Here is a 6000-nt window from a genome sequence, read left to right on the forward strand (position 1 = left end):
CGATGCGAATGGCTGATGGGGAGCGGGGCAGCCGGGTGGCTGCGGATGCTGCAGACCTGCCGTGGCGGTGCCCAGGCTGGGGTGTGCGGGTACCCGCTGCGAGATGCTGGGGCAGGCTCATCCCTGCCTCCTTTAGCCCTAAAGCAACTTCTAAATCACTGAGAGCACCCAGCGTCTCCATCACACCCGTGGGGACACGGGGGCACGCTTCGTCCTCGCCTTCCCGTGGGAGATGGGGCGCAGGTGGCTCTGCCGGGAGGAGATGCTGAACGTGCAGCGCTGGGGCGGGGGGGGGACCCGATCTCATCCGGCTGCGTGTGGGGCTGCGATGGGTCGGTCCGCACGTGCGGGAGCCTTCTTGGATAGAAAAGTCTGATTTTCACACTTTTAGACAGCCAGGGTGGGAGAACCGGCTTGCTGAGCCTCCGCCGAAGCATGCGCTCCCCAGTCACCCTCTTGCAGGAGCCAGAGCTACGCAGAAGCGTGCAAATGAGGACTGGCTCATTTAAATTTAATGCTGATGAGGAGATCTTCCTCCTCTTTCCAGCAGAGAGCAGATGTTCTCGTTTCACGTCGGCAAGACGTCTCTAAATCAGTTCCCCAGCAGCGAGGTGGACAGTGATGTCATTGTTTATAGGTTATTAGTTATTATTTCATAGACAAACCTGACATTTTTCCCTTTTAAAGATACATTGGGATGGATTCTGGGTTTGCACCGCTGAAAATATCCTGGCAGTCCTGTCGTTATCCTCCTTCCAAGATTCAGGCTGCTTTCCTCGTAGCACATAATTAAAACAGCACTTTGAATTTTCAGCAGCTTGCAACATCTTCATGATACACGGGAACCCAGGCAACAGCTTGCTGTCGAGCCCAGCCCTGCCAAGAGACAGCACCCGGCGAGCGTGCGAGCAAGGCGTGCGTGCGTGGATGTGCAAGATGCGAGCAAGGGACGTGGCACGGGAGGTGGCAGAACAGCCCGGCAAACCCGGTGAGCCCTGGGCACGAGCCACGTGCCGGCCACTCCGTGTGGTCCCCTCCTCTGTGCCGGGTCCGGCTGCTCTTCGCCGTGCCGGTGGGGAGGTGCCGGTGGTTCCCGGGGTGCTTTTAGCCAGTTCAACATTGTTTAGCTGAGTCACGCAGCCCATCCGTGGCCTTCCTCCAGCATTAATCATAATTACCTTAACGAATCCGCAGGCAAAACAATCTCTGCCCCACGGCGGAGCTGGAGGGGGGAGCGCGGTGGTGCGAAGCCCCATGGAGCCAGCGGAGCTGGGTGCCGGCCCCACGCCGCCGCTCTTGCTCTGCACGCTGGTGCCAGCCCAGCGTATGTCCCTGTCCTCCCTTTTCTCGGGGTACCAAGTGGGTTTGGCGATTGCAAGGCACCTTTCCAGCGCTCAGAGCTCCAGCCTTTCCCGCAGAGCTCTCCGACGAGCAGCCCGAGGTCCCAGGCCACACGGGGACAGGGGGTGAGGGACCGGCAGCCCCCCGGCAAAGCACAGGGCACTCACAGGCTCAAAACCTGTCCCCTGCCTCCGCTTCGCTGCTGCTCCTGCCATGCCAGAGCCAACGTGCCCGGGAAGCCTCGTCCTGCCTTCAAACATCCGTAACGGTACAAAAGGCAGTTTGGGGGTTGTTTCGGTGGGGTGCCTGGACCCAGCTGTGGCCCAAACGGCTTCATCACCCCGGGATGGACCTGGGGAAGCCCCAACACACCAGACCTGGCCACAGCACTCGGTGACCCCCAGCACGGCAAGTCCTGAGACCTGCCCCGAGAGCCGTTCCCCTGTGGCGCCCGGGTTCTGCTAGCTCGGGGCAGACCCAGCTTGTCCTCACAGGCAGCAGCCACCACCCAAAAATCACCTGGGGCTTCCTCCCACCACGGCCCCGGCCCTTTTCACTATCTGAACACCTCACTGTGACAGCCCTGCCCCAGCCCCAGCACAGACCGGCGATGCTTTAGTTCGTGTCCCACCCCAGGTGCACCCCCACTCGAGCGGCAGCAAGACGGGGACACGATCCCGGATTTCAGCCCAAACCGGGCTCCGGTCAGCCTTTGCCCTGCAAGACCCAAACCTCAGACACCACACGCCCCCACAAGCTGCCCCTGCCCCAGTTCTCACCCATACTGGTGTGACTGGGGCAGCTCCCACCGACAGCGCTGCCGGAGCGGGCACACGGCGCTTGCACGCACGGAAGAGCTGGCAGTGAAAGGGAACGTGTTAGTGCTCCCCTAACCAACGGAGGGGAGTTAATGACATCAAACTGGTTTGGTGGTGGTGGTTTTGATTTTTTTTTTTTTTTTAAGATCTGGCTTCTATCTGTCATTACCATTATATTGCATAACTGGGGAGAAATCTGAATGAAGTTAACACCCACGGAGCGTGGTGTAGAATATTCATGTACTGGGAACCAGAACGAGGCAAATGTGAATCTTTATTACCAGTGGAGGTTGTTAAATATTTATATTTTCTGTTTGAGACACGCTGTGACACATGAAACTCAATTAGAATATAACTAAAACCCATGCTAAATTATAGGTAAATGGCAACAAATGAAGGGGAGCAGCCTGAGCTCCCCCATGTGCAGCGTTGGGGACAAAGGTGACAACTTTGGGAGAAGAGGGCAGCCCCACCAAAGGCACCGCGGTTCCGCAGCAGCCGGCCAGCGAGCACCGGTAGTGCTGCATTTCCTCTGCAGGGCTGATTTTTGCCCTGAGACGTCCCGAAGGAGACCGTTGGGGAAGCAGGATGGATCCCGGCTCCCTGCAAACCACCCTACGCCTTTGTGCAAAGCAGCCCCGGACATCCCGGCCTCCCCGCCAGTCCCGATGCATCACGAGGACCCTCGAGCCCCCCACTCCTGGGCTGTGTTTGTTTTTAACACAAATGTGTCTAGTAATAAAAAACACAGTGAAAAGGAAAGACAGATGTTACAGAGAAATATAGATCCGGGACCAAACGCTGCGCTGGTGCCATGCTGTGGAAACGGCTGGCAATTTCTGTCCCTTGGCTCGCTGGAGACGAGCTAAGGACATGGTTGGGGCTGGAAAATTAGGGGCTGAAAGGACTGTGGGGTTAATTCTGTACTTGTTTGCTCTGGGAGACGCTCATCATCGCCAGCGAGGCCGGGGAGCCGGGGATACCACGCAGACGTGGGCTTTAAGTGGCTGCTGCCGGGCCCGAGACCGAGCAGCGCCTCTGTGCAATATCCGCAGGGAAATTGCTGTGGGCGGACAGACAGACGGCCAGGCAGGCAGGCAGCCGTGCTCCCAGCCCAGACAGGTGTTTTCTCCCTGACCCTGCATGGTGCTGAGGCCCCCAGGCTGCTGGGATTCCCCTCGGTGGCCTTGCAAGAGCATCCCGCAGGAGCATCCCTCGGCGTTGCCATGGAGATGTGGCTCAGGAGGAGCCTGGGTGCTGTACCCCTCCCGGGGGGGGGCTGCGGGACCCCGACCCCGCTGCAGCCCTTCCCCTTGGCTGCCCTGGGAGATAAAAGTGATTTTAGGACTTCATTAATGCTCAAGGAACTCAGCCAGAGACGAGCGCAGGATCTGTCCCGGAGATCAAAGCCGCGTCCCTTCGTTAGTGGCGCTAACCAGGACTGTCGTCAGTGTGTGATGAGGGAGACCAGAGCAAAAGGACGGACAGACAGCGAGGGAGGTGGCATGGGGAGAGAACAGCAGCTCCCCGGCGGGGTGTTTGCCTGCCCTTCTCAGCTCTGCAAGCCTCCAAGGATCCCGAGTCCCCGCTGCCCTCCCGCCCTGCGGCGGGGCTCTGCCAAAGCAGCGCCCGGGTGGGGACACCGACCCCCTGCCCCGCGCCGGCCGTGGCTAACCCAGCCGTGCCACAGCCACGCGCAGAGCCTTCCCTCCCTGCGGCACATTTCCAGCCTGATGTCCTCCTAATTTTGTCTCCTGCCTCCTTTTGCTCTGCCTGCCCCCAGAGCGGGGTTACTCCTCGCCCCGTCCCCCCACCAGCGCTGGCCGGCCGGGGTGCTGCCTGCGGAAAGAGCCTCATTTTGCCAACAGATGAAAAGCGTGCCATTTAGTGAAGAAAACAGCAATACAGAAGGAAAAAAACCCCAGGAATTTAAATTAAATTTAAATTATGACTTTGCTGAGGCTCGTGAGCAGAATCCCTTCCTCCTCCCAGACCTGCAGGGATGCCCGACCTGTGGGGATCACATTTTCCATGGGGAGAGGTGGGAAACTTTTCCCCAGCCCGTCCCACACCCACAAACCTGCCGACAGGAGGTCCCCGACCCGATGAACCCTCCTGTGGGCTGAGCCCCTCGTCCTGGGGGTACGTGGGGGTGCCCAGGGATGCCCGGCAGCCACATCCCCCAGCCCCCATGGGTGCAGGCTCTGACCCCCTCGCCTTGGCCTCAGCAATCGAGGTTTTAATTCCTCGTGACCAGGACAGCCACTCGCAGAGCGTGCTTAGAGGGGGGCTGAGCTCTCAGCCATGCCGCCAACACCCCCATTGCAGCAGGCTTAATAATAATAATAATAATAATAATGATGATGATGATGATGTCGTCGTCGTCAGCATTTCCCAGCATGGTGTCAGGTACCGGAGGCTGATAACACAACCCTAGCAATCTGCTCTGGGCAAAACAGAGACCTTCCCCTGCCCCAAGGGTCCCCAAACACTGTGGGCCAACTGGCTCTTGCCCCCAGCGCAGGCCGAGCTGCCGGGACACGTCCGGGCCCCGCGGGCTGGCAGGGCGATCTTCTGTCGATGCTTGGGCTGAGGCTTTGCGCTACGACCAGGACCCCCTCTGGCACTTCTGCCTTTGTATGCTCTTTCTAAATTAGATTTTCTCTTTTCTCTCATCCCTGCCAACCCCCTAGGAGCTGGGAAATAGCTTTGTCCCCTTCTTCTCCTCCTTTAATTTCCAGCCGTTCACCAGAACACCGATTCCCTTTCCTGCCCGCTTTTTCAGGCGATAAACACTTCCGTGCCGGCCACGCGTTGCACGTCCCAGAGGCAGCCGGCATCCCCAGCACGTGGCGGGGGGAGCAGCTCCCGCACTCCTCGGGCAGCTGATGGAGACATCGCTCACAGCCACAGAAACCTGAGGTTTAAAGCACAAGATAGTGAGGAAGCGGTGCTGAGAGGGGTAGAAAGCCCGGTGCTGCCAGCGTCCTGAGCAGGCGCCCGAGGGGGATGAGAGGGTCACATGTGGGAGCAGGGTCTGGTCCAAAGGCAGGACCCCAGAGCTGCTCACGCACCCCCGGAGGGATGGGGACCCCCCCCTGCTCCATCACACCCCAGCCGCACGGCCACACAACCACAGAGCCGGGGATGACATCGATGCCACCGTACCCGGCACCCTGGCTCTATCCAGGTCCCCGTGACTAATTTGGGATGCGGTGGACATTTTTAATATGCTGCTATAAATATTCATGGGCTGTCAGCTATGAAAAAGGACCCTGCCTCCCGCCGCGCTGCCCTGCCAGAAGGCAGCACGACAGACCGAGCCCTTGCTGGTGGCCACGGGGGCTCAGAAACCCTGGGGCCACTGGGACATTCCCAGTTCACACTGGTGAGCATCCCTGGTTGGTGCACGCCTTGCAGACGGCCCAAGCCAGCTTGCGCCCAAATTCTGGTTGAACCTCAAACCAGTTTCCTCGCGGCCGTGACGTCCCCGGCAAGCGCGGGGGCGAGCGCAGCGGCACGGGCGGGGGCCGGCTGTCAAACCCGCGCCTTGAATCCCGCAGAGCTGAAGCTCGCGCCTGTCACAGCAGCCTCCAGTCTGCTGAGCTGCAAAAACCCGATGAAAGCCTTGTGCTGAGTTGCAGTTCTGCTTTGCTGGCGTGCATCGCCCGAGGGATCGCCTGCCACCAGCTCCCACGTCTCCACCTCTCCCTCCCGGCTCCGCGTCGCTCAGGCATCGCCACTACCCCGGCCCCGAAAGCATCGCCCCATAGAGCTACAGAGCTCATCTTCTGCGTTTCTGAACGCTTACCAACTCCTCCTTTATGTGCTTCACCCCAAC

Source organism: Grus americana, chromosome 18, assembly GCF_028858705.1.
Source record: "Grus americana isolate bGruAme1 chromosome 18, bGruAme1.mat, whole genome shotgun sequence".
Lineage (NCBI taxonomy): Eukaryota > Metazoa > Chordata > Aves > Gruiformes > Gruidae > Grus > Grus americana.